Here is a 12,711-nt window from a genome sequence, read left to right as displayed (position 1 = left end):
TGAGTGCAGGGGACCATAGAAGAGCAGCCGCCGCATCTATACAAGAGGATCGCAAGGGACCCCGGAGATCTGTCAATTAGTACAGGTAACTACTACTCCCATCATGGAAGAGTGTGTTTCATGCTGGGAGTAGTAGTACTACCTAAAAAATGTACAAAAAAAAATCACGCACACAATACATTTTTATTATTGCCGGCTACATTTGTAGTGCTTTACCCGCTCACATAAATTGATCCCTGTTTAAAAATGAATAAACATTTAATAATAAAAAAGATACATTTTGTTAGATACTATTTTTTTTCCATCTCTACTGTATCTTTTTTATTATTATTTTTTTATGGTACCCTATGAAATTTTAATAAAAAAAGGTATCTCCATAATTTTTTAGGATCGCCAAAGTCCAAAAAAGAATAAAAAGATTTACCGAATGTACCCGAATACTGAATGTATCCGAAAAATCAAACCGAACACCCGAATACCGAATGTAGCCGAAAAATCTAAACCGAAAATATTACCGAACCGCAAATTTTCCAAAACGAAAAACGAAACGAAAATGTTTCTAGTGCACAAGTCTATATTTTAATTTAATATATTATTATTATTATTATTATTATTATTATTATTATTATTATTTCAATTGTCAGTAGAGAAGCAGAATAAAACATGATGCACAATTTTCTTCTTTTTTATTTTCTCTCTTCTAAGCCTGTATAAAATCACTGGATTTATTCAGCTGTCAGACCTGTACACTAAGCTGAGCTGGCACGATACAGATCTGTACTGCTGCATCAGAAATACGTGGAAGAACCTATAACAAGGAGATGTCATATAAACCTCTTCTCCATAAAACTATATTTCTGCTTTTTATCATGTCCCAAACAGAACCCAAAAAGCTGAGCTGGGGACCGAGATGTTTTATTAGTGATAAGGTATATACCATTAATGGTGAATATTTCCAGGATGGAGACTTCATTATCGGAGGGATTTTTAGTGTTTACTACCATCTCGAAGACTTAAAGGGGCATTCCAGGATTTTTTTTTATTTGACTATGCTACAGGGGCTGTACAGTTAGTGTAGTTCATGATATAGTGTCTGTACCTGTGTGTGACGGTTTTCTCACAATTTGTATGTGATTTTTACCCCAATATTTATTTTAACAGCATACAAAATGACTGTTATCTCAGATTTTTTCCCAGCTTGCAATGCGGCCGAGACCTGATTCACTAGTCAGCTGATGACAGGGAGCCTGTCTGCTTCAATGGGTGGAGTGATCGCTTGGTGGGAGAGAGATCAATCTGCTACCTATGCAACAGCTGTAGGAACCCTGATTGAAAATCACAGGTCTTTTGATGGATGCAGCTCAATTATATTTCTATGGGTGGGGTGGCTGATGTGTGTGTGGGAGGGAGGAAAATGGAATTATGGGATTTGTAGGTGGAAAAGAAAAAGTCAAACAGGAAATACCAGTTCACAAAAAGCTAGCCACAGTGTTATTGTAATCTCACAACATAGCCATTTAGCCCCAAGACAAGTGCAGATCCTTCCTAAGTATGTCCATTACTGTCTGGCAGGTACATACTAAAATCACCTTTTGGTGGAGAACCCCTTTAATTGATCCAAGTCGGGATATTGTATCAACAATTTTTTTGTGTATGATGTAAGTAAATTCAAAAGTCTAGAAAGATTTTCCTGTTTTATATCAATAAAGTTGTATCTGTGTATAAATAAATCATCACAACTTTTTCATATACTTCTTCAATCTTTAGCAATTTACAAGATTACTTTTGTTGTTGACGATAGGGAACCCTGTTGATTAAACACATGGGCTGTAAACCTGCATATATAGTCCCCGCTCTCATCTTAGTGGAGACAATTGTATCCAGTCCAATCTCCTGTTTTTATTCACTGGCAGCAAAAAGCAAATCTCTAAAATGATGAAGAAATGAAACATGGAACATATTTCATGTTGAAGTATTTTATATTTGTTTATTTTTCAAAGTTTTTGAATTTTCCAAAAGAAAATAAAAAAAAACTGTTACATGAAAAGTTCCGTCAACAATTTTGACAACAGGTCTAAAAGAACACAGAAAATAAAACATTTGGTGACAATCCTCATAAATACCCATCATTACATGTCTGTCTGGAATATAATAGCAATAAGGCATGTCTAAGGCACATACATAAGTTATCCATCTTCAAGAAAATGCATCCATGTTATTTAAATGATAGAAACAATGATACCTTTACAATGATAGAAACAAGATATTTTTCACTAGCAACTCCTTGTATCCAGTGAATTCTGTTATCATAAGTTCCAATAAAAGACTCCTATAACCTGGAAACCGGTGTAATCCTTTCGGTTTATGTGGCCCCATAGTGTATTATGGTAGTGAGAACTATGAGATGAAATGAAGAAAACATCCAATAATTAAGACAAATAAAATAAGAAAAATTTAAAGAAAGATGACAATAAGATATAGTAGGGAAAAGAAAAAGAGCACAGAAAGGCAGAAAGAGTAAACCCGCGCGGTTCCTTACCCAGACCCCCAACCCTCATACTGTCGCTTCCGATTCTGAGAAACTATCCCAATCCTTCCAAATTTTGTGGAATTGCTGCTGACATATACTCCATTCTCCTAACCAACAATATTCTCTTCCTCAAGTTCTGTACAGTAGGTATGTCTGTCTTATTCCAGTTTTGAGCAGTTAAGCCCTTGGCCGCGATTAAAATATAATGAAAGAGTCTGATGTCATTTCTCTGCAGACCTGTGGGTGGGAGATTAAGGAGGTATGTTAAAGGATTTAAAGGGATGTGTTTACTAAGCACCGCCAGTACCATTGACTGCAATTCCAGCCAAAAGTGCTTGAGTGAAGGACAATCCCAGAAAATGTGCGGTAGAGTGCCCAAACTGGAGTGACAACTCCAACAACTGGAAAACACATTTGGATAAAAACAATTAAGAACCACAGGGGTATGATATCAGCGGAACAATATCTTATATTGAGTCTCTTTATGAGTGATGAAGAGGCTTTCACCGTATGATTCCAAATTGTCTGCCATGTAGCCGGAGCACCCAAATGTGACTCCCACATGTATTTATAATATTATACATTTCCGAGATCAGACCTCGTGAAGTAGGGTGGGGAAAGGGAGTGTCCAAAGCAGGAAGTCCCAAATGAACCAATGCAGAGCGATAAAAATCACCCGCTTTATTAGGTAACTGAAATTGTCTTAAGGTTTGGAAAGGTATAATCAGATGTTTAAGAGGTTCTGTCATGTCTGCCAGATGGAAAATGTTTGCACCCACCCAAGGTGTAATTACTGCTGGATCACTACTATATGGTATAAAGGGATTAAATAAAAGAGATGAGAGAGGTGATATGGATGATTTCAGTCTATAGGTATCAGACATTTTTCTACAAATGGCTAATGTAGATGTCATTGGGCCCAATACATTTCTCGGGCTGGAAGGAGAAGGCGACAACCAAATCAAGGAACATGGATGGGAGGGGGCTATCCATTGCTTCTCAATATCCGTCCATTTATTGTATGCCAATAATTGGGTCCAGGAAGGAATTCTTCTGAGATGTACTGCATCTGGCATAGCCAATCCCCATATTCCTTTTTTGCAGTGATAACTGAATTGTGCTACCCTGTGTCTACCTCCCTTCCATATGAATCTAAGTAAGGATGATTGAAATCTCCTAAGCGCTCCTCCCGGTATCTGTACAGGTAGAGTTTCCAATAGGTATAGCAATTTGGGCAGTATAGACATTTTAATCGCAGTGATCCTATCAATAAGCAACAAGGGGAAAGGAGACCATTTACTTAGTAGGGATTGAATGTCATTAAAGAAACGGGGGAAACTCTGTTTATATAATGTAGAGTAGGTAGGTGTGTGTGAGATGGATACCCATGTAACTAAGGGAAGACTCCTGCCACCTATATGGATAGTTCGCTTTCAGATTATTAAGTACTGAGTCTGATAAATTAATAGGCATGGCTTCTGTTTTATTGCTATTTATTTTGTAACCCGACATCTGGCCATATAATCCCAAAATCGAGTGAAGGGAAGGAAGTGATGTTAATGGCTTGGTAAGAGTCAATAATATGTCATCTGCAAAAAGCGAGACTTTTTATTCCTTATGTCCCACCTCAACACCTGAAATATCTGGACATTTGCTATTAAGGGAAGCTAAAGGTTCTGTACACAGCATGAATACTAAAGGGGAGAGGGGACATCCCTTATGAGTGCCGTTGCGGATGTGCAGTTTTGGAGAGGTAGCATGTGGGAGTTTAATTTGGGCAGAAGGAAGGACTTATAATATAGTATGGAAGACTATGTAAAGATTTGTGTAAAACTCATGGAATGAGTTAGCTATTTGTTCCAGCTCATACACAATTTGTGCTTTAGAATTTTTCATTGAAAAGGGGGTTCTTCTAGTTTGTTGGAAATTAAGTTGGGACACGAGCAGGGAGTGAGGTTTGTTGGCTTTAGCGTAGTATGTGTGTTTTGTATAGGTTAACAGCTTTTCCCCCTTCCTAATCTCTAGTAGTGATGTCGCGAACATAAAATTTTGACTTCAATGGGCAGGCGAATTTTAAAACCCACAGGGACTCTTTCTGGCCACAATAGTGGTTTAAAAGTTGTTTCAAGGGGACAAATACCTGGACTGTGGCGTGCTGGAGGGGGATCCTTGGCAAAACTCCCATGGAAAATTACATAGTTGATGCAGAGTCTGGTTTTAATCCATAAAGGGGGTAAATGACCTATTATTCCTAAATTCTTTGGAATAACGTGCTTTAGCCCCCTTTAGGCAGCACATAGAGCCCCCCTTTAGGCATCACATAGTTAGATCAATTACCTCTAAAGACTGCTTTGTGGGCTTTCCATACGGTGGAAGCAGAGAAAATACTATTGATGTTCCTGTCAAAGTAGTCTCTGAGCCCAGTCGCTAAGGTTTCTCTATGTTGTTCTCTCTTAGTAAGAGATTCGTTTAGCCTCCAATAGCTTGTTCTTTCATGGTGTAGAGGTTGGTTTCAGGTCCAAAGTTACAGGAGCGTGATCTTACCATGCTACATGGGTGGGCTATTTATATGGCTACACCTTAATAAAATGGGAATGGTTGGTGATGTTAACTTCCTGTTTGTAGCACATTAGTATATGTGAGGGGGGAAACTTTTCAAGATGGGTGGTGACCATGGTGGCCATTTTGAAGTTGGCCATTTTGAATCCAACTTTAGTTTTTTTAATAGGAAGAGGGTCATGTGACACATCAAACCTATTGGGAATTTCACAAGAAAAACAATGATGTGCTTGGTTTTAACATAACTTTATTCTTTCATGAGTTGTTTCCAAGTTTCTGACCACTTATAAAATGTATTCAATGTGCTGCCCATTGTGTTAGATTTTCAATGCAACCCTCTTCTCCCACTCTTCACACACTGATAGCAACACTGCAGGAGAAATGCTAGCACAGCCTTCCAGTATCCATAGTTTCAGATGCTGCACATCTCGTATCTTTACAGCATAGACAATTATCTTCAGATGACCCCAAAGATAAAAGTCTAAGGGGGTCAGATCGGGAGACCTTGGGGGCCATTCAACTGTCCCACGACGACCAATTCACTTTCCAGGAAACTGTTAATCTAGGAATGCTCGGACCTGACACCCATAATGTGGTGGTCACCATCTTGCTTGAAAAACTCAGGGAACGTGCCAGCTTCAGTGCATAAAGAGGGAAACACATCATCATGTAGCAATTTTGCATATCCAGTGGCCTTGAGGTTTCCATTGATGAAGAATGGCCCCACTATCTTTGTACCCCATATACCACACCATACCATAAATGTTTGTGTTCCAACAGTCTTGGAGGGATCTATCCAATGTGGGTTAGTGTCAGACCAATAGCAGTGGTTTTGTTTGTTAACTTCACCATTCACATAAAAGTTTGCCTCATCACTGAACAAAATCTTCTGCGTAAACTGAAGGTCCTGTTCCAATTTTTGTTTTGCCCATTCTGCAAATTCAGTGCAATGATCTGGGTCATCCTCATTGAGATGCTGCAGTAGCTGGAGTTTGTAAGGGTGCCATTTGTGAGTAGCTAATATGCGCCAAAGGGATGTTCGACTAATGCCACTCTCCAGTGAAATGCGTTGAGTGCTACGCTTTGGGCTCTTGCTGAATGAAGCTAGGACAGCAACTGATGTTTCTTCATTAGTGACAGATTTCATGCGTCCACATTTTGGCAAATCCAACACTGAACCAGTTTCACGAAACTTAGCAAGCAGTTTGCTAACTGTAGCATGGGAGATGGGTGGTCTCGTAGGGTGTCTTGCATTGAAATCTGCTGCAATGACCCGGTTACTGCGTTCACCAGACATCAACACAATTTATATCCGCTCCTCACGTGTTAACCTCGACGACATGTCAATGGCTGTAAACAAAGATAAATTTGTAAATAACTCATGAAAGAATAAAGTTACGTTAAAACCAAGCACATCATTGTTTTTCTTGTGAAATTCCCAATTAGTTTGATGTGTCACATGACCCTCTTCCTATTGAAAACACAAAAGTTGGATTCAAAATGTCCAACTTCAAAATGGCCGCCATGGTCACCACCCATCTTGAAAATTTTCCCCCCTCACATATACTAATGTGCCACAAACAAATTTAATATCACCAACCATTCCCATTTTATCAAGGTGTATCCATATAAATGGCCCACCCTGCATCAGGCATTGATGGGTGGAAATCCTGGCTGATCCATACCTGATTCATCTTCACAATAGTCAGTCTCTACACATTTTTGGTGGACAGAGGAGTTCTCCTTGGGGTTACTATGGCTCCTGCTGCACTAAATACCCGCTCTGATGGCACACTATTGGCCAGGCAGGACAGCTTTTCCAGTTGTGGCCACAAATCAAGTTTGGCTGCCCAGAGGTCCAGCGGCTCTTCAAAGTGTGTTGGCAGGGTCATGTCAAGGTATGCCACCACCTGCTGGTTCAGGTCCTGCTCCAGGTCTACCTGCTGCTGATGAGTTGCTTTGTTATGCGGGTGAAGAAAGCTACTCAGAGTCTGGGTTCTCTGTCTAGTCTTCCTCATAATCCTCCAACTCCTCTGGCTGCTTCTGCCCCTCCTCTCCTAACAGATGACTAGAAAAACCGCCTATTTCCCATAACCTAAACTGTTCTCCACTGTCCCCCTCCCCCAGTTCAGCCCCAACAAGGCTCATGTGGCCGTCACATGTAGGCGCCACATCTCCAGTGCCCTGACGAGCCAACGTTTCCAACACCTGTTGTAGGAAATTAAGCAGTGAAATGATGTTGTTCATCCAATAATCCTGGCGACTTACTAATAATGTGGCTTCCTCAAAGGGCCTGAGCAAATGGCAGATGTCACGTATGAGCTGCCACTGGTTTACATTGATATTACACAGGGGTGTCCCCCTATCCGCTTGGATCATCAAGAAATCGGTGATTGCTTTTCTCTGATGGTATTGTCAGTCCAACATATGGAGGGGTGAATTCCAACATGTGAAAATGTCGCAAATCAGACTATGTTGGGAGACGCCGTTCTGATCCTGCAGCTCAAGGAGGGTGTGTTTTGCGGTATACAAGTGGCTGAAGTGCATGTAAACTTTCTTTCCCATTGTTAGGATGTCTTGCAGGTAGGGGGAACACATCAGGAACCGCTTGACAACCAGATTGAACATGTGTGCCATGCAGGGCGCATGGCTCAGGCTTCCTTGTCGCAGCGCAGACAAGATGATCTTCCTGTTGTCGGTCACCATGGTTCCCATTTCCAGTATTCATGGAGTAAGCTATGACTCGATTTCTTTATGAATGACTTTTAGCAGTTCCTCCCATATGTGACTACGTTCGCCAAGGCAAACCATGTGAAGAACAGCGTGACACCGCCGTGCCCTGCACACATGGTATGCTGGAGGGACACAGAGACTTGTCCATGCAGTGTAGGCCGAGGACAATGTGGAGGATGAGGAGGCGGAGTCGCACACTGTCACAGGACCAAGGGCCTGAGAGTGTGGAGGCGGAAGCGGCGTGACCTGTCCAAGATGCTGTTGTGGCTGTGCAGGAACCACATTTACCCAGTGGGCTGTAAAGGACATGTATTGTCCCTGACCATATTTACAGCTCCACATGTCGGCACTGCCATGCACTTTGGTACACACCGACAGGCTCTAGAACTGGCCCACCTTCAGCTCCACAAAATTGTGCAGGGCTGGCGACTATCCACTTTGGCTCGGCACAAGCCATCAGTTCTCTGAAAGGTGCAGAGTCCGCCACTTGAAAAGGGAGGGACTGCAGCACCAGCAACTTGGACATAAGCACATTCAGCTTCTGCTCTATCGGATGAGTGGGCGCATATTGTTGTCTCTTGGACATGGCTTCGCCGATGGATTGCTGGTGGAATGACTGACTTGAAGTAGGAGGAGCAGGAGCATCTGGAGCGACAGAAGATGGGTATGACACACAGCTCCCTTCGGCTGAGGTGGTGGAGCCTTGCCTGGCTGAAACAGGGAGCAGCGTGCCAGTGGGAGCCACGGTTGGAGCCACGGTTCTCCCAAGCCGCTTTATGGGGACGCTGCATATGTTGACGCAGGGCCGTGGTGCCAACATTGGGTCCGTGGCCACACTTCACCTTCTGCAGACATATCTTGCATGTGGCTATGTGGACCTCCTCCGGATGCTTGATGAAAAACTGCCACACCGCCGAGTACCTGATTTTCCCACCAACAGTGTGCACTAATTGACTGCTACTGGCGCCTTCTCCAGGAACGTTATACTACCTCCCGGGAAGGTAGGGTGCCGCGAAAGAGGTGGTCTCCACGGGCACATTTGGCTCCAGAATTTCCTCTTCTGCCGCCATGCTGACTGGCAACCATGCTACCACCTTGCTGGCTTTGATGCTGCCTCACGGGCAACCTGCAACTCTCTTCTCCTGATGATGATAGAGCCCCTTCTGCACCCGTCTCCCAATTGCAATCGGCTTCATCATCACCAACAAGTGTCTGCACGTCACTGATGTCCTCCTCAGGTTCCTCAACAGTGTCTGCTTCAGGACCCCGAATCCTGGCAATACTGCCTCGCACGTCACTCTCCTCATCACTACTGTCTCGCCTAGCACAGGAAGCGGCGGATGTCTCCTCCACTTGTTGGCTGGCCAGTAGCTGCTGACTGACCTCTATTAGATCGTCCTCAGTGAATAGTGGAGCTGAACCCACAGCATAAGATACTTCTGTAGGGGAGGGAACAGCATATGACAGAGGCAATGGGAGGACAGGGATTGCTCCCGGGCCATGCTAACTGAGGGTTGTGTCTGAGGATCCCACCGACTGTTAACTGGGGGTATCAGATGTCACTTGAGGTTAAGTGGATGACCGTGTTAACCAATCGATGAGGGCAGATGGGTTGCTCGTCGAGACACGACCGCTAGCTGATATCGGGTGCTCAGGCCCATCGCTGCAACTCCTGCTACTACTCGCCCCCAGTCTGCTGAGACCTTTTTTTTGTCAGTGCTTTCACAGTGTAGGCCCTTGACAGATTACCAGGTACAAAATAGTACACTACTTAGATGTAGGTATGTGGTATGTACTTATGAGGGCAAAAAAATGCGGTACAGTACGCTTAAAAAAAGTATCTTAGTAAAACACCAGCTGGTGATTACTTTGGCGTGGACTTTCATAGTATCTAGGACCTTGAAAGATTAACAGTTACAAAATAGTACACTACTTTGATGTAGATATGTGGTTTGCACTAATAAGCGCAGAAAAATGCGCTACTGTACGCTTAATAAACGTATTGGAGTAAAACACCAGCCGGTGATTACTTTTGGCTGTCCTTTCACAGTTTGTAGGCCCTTGACAGATTATCAAGCACAAAATAGTACACAACTTAGATGTAGGTATGTGGTATGCACTTATGAGGGCAGAAAAATGTGGTACAGTAGGCTTAAAAAACGTATTTTAGTAAAAACACCAGCCGGTGATTACTTTGGCCTGGACTTGCACAGTATCTAGGCCCTTGACAGATTAAAAGGTACAAAATAGTACGTACTTAGATGTACATATGTGGTATGCACTTATGAGAAGTTCAGTAAAGAAAAATGCGGTAAAGTACGCTTAAAAAAACATATTTTTGCACAACACCAGCAGAACACAACAGTGCTGCAGCACAAAAAAGCTGTGAACTAAACAAAATATTTCCCTTTGTCAAAGACTATTAGGAAAGGACTGCTGGGTATTATACAGTCTACAGACTAGTATAACCAGCAGATGATTTGTGGTGGAACAAAGATACAGAATTGCGCTGAAAAATTCGACCTGCCTCCTCTGCTAAGGTTTATGAAATTGAGGCAGCTTGATGAAATGTATGAGGCAAAACACAGCTATCTGCCCCTCTCTGTAATACAATGCTGAAGAAAGTGACTGGGAGGTTAATGGCTTCAATAAAAATCATTTTCAGTGAATAAAACACTGCTCTCTGTCCACCAGAACACTGATGTGATTAGGATGTGAAATTCTGCAGGAATGAGCTATTCTGTGTAACACACACACAGCGATGTCTGTCCTATCTCTATGCAGTGTAATGAATAATATGACGAGCCGCAAAATGGCTACCAAATATATAGGGCTGTGACATCACAGGGATCACTGGCTGCTGATCCTGCATGTGATTCAGGGTCATCCCTCCTACTTCTCTTTCCACCTTGCCTTCCTTCCTTCCTTCCCAGTGTTCCTTGCCCCATGTACTGACATGTGGGTCTGCCATTTTAGGTGCCCAGGAGCCTGGACCAAAGTAAATGGAGTTTAATGAAGCGATTCGCGCGATAGAATCGTGGCGATATTCACATTCGTTGTGAAACTAATATTTCATGAAATTCGTAACGAATTCGGGTTCGTCAGCTTCGATTCGCTCATCTCTAATTAGATGTTCTTGCTAATTAGGACATGGCTTTCGGACGCAAGGTTTTGAGTGCTGTGGTCCCTCCCTAAAATGCTATTCTTTGGTATTTATCTCAGAGTGCTGTCTTAGAGATGACAGGGGAAATGGTAAATTACACTCACCGATAATTGTATTTCTTGGAAGTCTCCATGACAGCACCCATAATACCCACCCTTTTTGGTTTTCTTTTCTTTCTGGTCTGGTCCTTTCGGTGATCCCTTTTTCCTTTCTACTCGGTGTTCTTTGTATCATACTGGAAATGGAGAGGAACGGGTAGGGTTTTAAACTCTAAGTGTTTTTCCTGTCCCAATTAGGAGAAGGCAATTACAGGGTGCTATCATGGAGACTTCCAAGAAATACAATTTTTGGTTAGTATAATTCACCATTTTGTGTTGCAGGTTCTATGCTCAAGAGTACGACTCCAATCAGAAAATACGTCATTTGTGAGTTGCTGGATAAAGCAGCACTGTAATATACATAGCAAACATATAAAAAATTATTGGGTAGGGGTGCTCCCAAATTTTTTTCCGAGAGGTTAATCAAGCCGAAATGAGAGGTGGCCACAATTTTTTGTTCTCGCCCTAGACGCAAAAGGAGCTTGCTACAGCTATGTTGTATGGAGCAAATGGCCATCTCCTGATTCTTACCTCAGGAGATACAGGTTTGGTACCTCCAGCAGACTCCTCCACCTCAAATGCCAGTCTTTTATCCTCCCTCTCTGTATAAAGAGAAGAGCCTTCACTAAAACCCCAGAAGAGAATGAGGATGCCTTTTTTCCCACTTTTTTGTTGTTGTTTTTTTTTTTTTTTTGCAGCTTTTGCATTTTTTCTCTTGTCATCTCCTTCTGTCCTCATCCAAACTTAATGGGAGGAACTCGAGGAGTTGACCTCTTTTGCCCCCTCTTTGTGCATTTAACCCATCTCTTCCTCTAGTTTAACCTCCCAGGGCTTTAGCTGGTCTTTCTGAGCTGGCTTCAGGAGCAGGACACTGGCCTATGCATAATATTTGGAAACACACAGCATCCCCACTCCTTCTATGCTTCACCTCCCACCTAAGCTGAGAGGGGCTCTTGTTTTTGCCATTCTTCACTGGCTCTTGTCCTTTTTCTCCTTTGCTGGTCCCATCCCCTGCTAAGGCAACCTCACGGCTCTCCCCAGCTTGGGTGGCCACAGCACCGAGGTAACCATACAGGTGACACCTAATCTTGTCACAGGTGGCAGCCAGATGACCCTCCACACCACACCACATACATATCTGCTTGGTACAATTAGCACTGAAATGGGTAGGATCACACACTTGTGGCACAGCTTTGGCTTGAATTCTTTTGAAAACAAGGAAAGCAGCTGATGGTATGTGAGTGGTTGTGTTTTCCTGGAGACATCCATCACTTTCCAATACCATAGGCGGACCAGAACCTGCCTTCCTAGTAACATTACCTAGAGATGCCATATCTCCACTAACATAATTAACAATAGCCTTGATACCAATATCACTTAAAAAGGTTGTTCAGTGAAAGACAATTAAGGTATAATCTTCAATGTTACTTAAATGTAAAAAAAATTGACAAATATGGAATGACATTAGATTTCCGTTTAAGATCTGAGAATGAGGGATCAAGTTATTTTTTTTTTAGATCTTTCTCATCCCATAGTTCTTATAAATGAGTAATGAATTACCTGTTGTTCTCTCTTATGCATATAGCAGCTGGTAAGTACTGGAAGGATTAAGATTTTTAAATAGAAGT

Source organism: Hyla sarda, chromosome 1, assembly GCF_029499605.1.
Source record: "Hyla sarda isolate aHylSar1 chromosome 1, aHylSar1.hap1, whole genome shotgun sequence".
Taxonomy (NCBI): Eukaryota; Metazoa; Chordata; class Amphibia; order Anura; family Hylidae; genus Hyla; species Hyla sarda.
Note: the sequence above shows the minus strand (reverse complement) of the source record.